This window comes from Amyelois transitella, chromosome W, assembly GCF_032362555.1.
Source record: "Amyelois transitella isolate CPQ chromosome W, ilAmyTran1.1, whole genome shotgun sequence".
NCBI lineage: Eukaryota > Metazoa > Arthropoda > Insecta > Lepidoptera > Pyralidae > Amyelois > Amyelois transitella.
The window spans coordinates 12,287,462-12,289,779 of NC_083536.1; positions in this window are offsets into that span (position 1 = coordinate 12,287,462).

Consider the following 2,318-nt stretch of genomic DNA (forward strand, 5'->3'; position numbering starts at 1 on the left):
AGTATGTGAATAAACTATTGCATTACTTTGTACTTATCTTAAAGTCTACTTCTTATAAACTATATTTTAATTAATGTAGTACATTGTTACATCTTAATAATCTTATCTTTGAATTTTACAACATCTTTATGTATCAATTTACCACTGTCTTTTATGCTTTTTACTATCTGTTATGTCTTATTATATCTTAATATACCATATATATCTTTCTTTATCTTTTTACATTTTATAACCAAATTAACACTATGTTTCATTCTTTTACTATCTTTTTTATACCGGCAATAAACGAATTTAATCTAATATGAATTTTTTACTCTCGCCAATAGCATGATTTGCTAGTGACGACTATCCTAATTATTCGTCCATATTTGTCAAAAGTAATTTTTACTGCTATGTCAATTGTTAAAATGTCATTCTTATAAACAGTAAAATGTATAACTAATACTACTTTAAAAACTTTCTTACAATAGTAAAAGTGTATAGTGTTACTTTAAAATTCTGAGGGTAAAACAATAAAATTGCATAATTAAAATTTGTTTAAAATCTTGAGGGTGTTCTTAAAACAATAAAATTGTATGAAATATTTCCTTAAAGCTTGAGTACACTCTCTAAAACTGTTAAATTTGTATACAACTAATGGTTAGGTTAGGTTAGGTTAGGTTGGGGTGCTACGGTCAGGAAACCTCCACGTTGGCTCAGTACCTTGAAAGCTTTGCTTCTGTTGCTTGATCTTTGATCCGGTGATAGCGGCGGGCTGACAAGACACTGGGCTGGTGCACCCTGGGCGATGGTTAATAACTCCCCGCTATTAGGGGTCTTGTTATCCATCGGCAAATGTCCTGACACATGGACGGGCTGAATAGCCTAACCGGCTTCTGGGCAGACGCTTTTGCGTCCAGGTCCGTCTACCAGTTGCTCCCTCTTGTCTGCCCTCAGACAGAAGACAAGAAAACCTCAATAAAAAATAACCCTAATCCCAAGGTCGGGCGTGCCGATGGGATGAATGGCGGGGGGGGAGTCCCGTCCCAAGCGCCCACTGAAGAGGTGGAGGAGATCAGGGACCTCACCCTGTTAAAAAAGGAAACTCATGAATATGGCGTCTAAGAAAACAATCATACCCCAGGAGGGTACCGACTCCCAAGGAGTCGGAGAATCCCTCCCCACGCCTTCGGGCGTGGGCTGCCCCACCGTATCTGGGGGGGGCACTTACCGCCAGAGGGACGCAAGTCCCTCCCAACTGTCGACACGGTCGACAAGCCGAGGGTCACTAATCCTCGCACCGACATCCGACGAGGACAACGATAGCCTTCCGGAGGTCATCATGACGGAAGATGACAAGAACGACAGGGGCAGTGTTCCCCGTAAGCGGAAGGCACTGGAGGGGTCTTGCACTAAGATCGCGAGGCCCCAAAATTAACACAGCTACGAGGGGCCGTCACGCTGGTCGGCGCACACAGACATCGCCACCCAAGCCCGCCAGCAGCATCGTTGACGAACAACTTGACGTTGTACGGACGTCTGTTGGGAACGTACTGGAGGAAGCCGGTAAATCCGGCAACCTCAAAGGCACAGTGTGGCGATCTATGAAGGATGCCTGTCAGCACATCTTAGATGCAGCTGATAAAATAGAAATGCACCAGGAGGAGTCGGCAGCAGTCAGAATTCTGACTGCTGACAACAGAAGGATGCGGGAGCAATTGGCGCAGCTGGAGCAGGAGACGAGGGCTCTTCGGAAGGCCTATGCCGAAAAATCTACCGGGCCGTCCACCTCAGGACCAGTTACAATGGCGGAAATCAAGGACGTCCTTAAAGAGCTTGAGGTGTCCATTGAGAGGAACCTGTTCCTCAAAATAGGAGAAATGGTGACGACCCGGTTGAATGAAGCCGAAAAGAGGGGCATACTCGCCCCAGAACCAATTCTGCGCCCGCCACTGGCGGCTGACAGAAAGAAACAAAAAGCTGGGGATCTAGATGGCAGGGAGGGCAACACAGGGTCAACCCTCATGCCACCTGCAAGACCCGGACCGGTGCCGCAAACCAGGGCCAAGGCCAAGGCCAAAACCAAAGCTCGGCCACGTGAGCCAACGCCAGGCCCCTCCCGAATACCTCCCACTGAGGCGTCTCCGAACCCTGGAGGCACGGAGGTGTGGACAACGGTAGCCAAAAAGAAAAAAGGGAAAAGAAAAGGGAAGGGGAAACCAACCCAAGCCCCCAAAGCGGCAGCAAAACCGCCACCAAGGAAGGCGTTCACCTCCACAAATCCGAGGCGCTGTGCTTCCATCCTTCCTCGGAGGAAGCCGCCTGCAGACGCCAGTCTG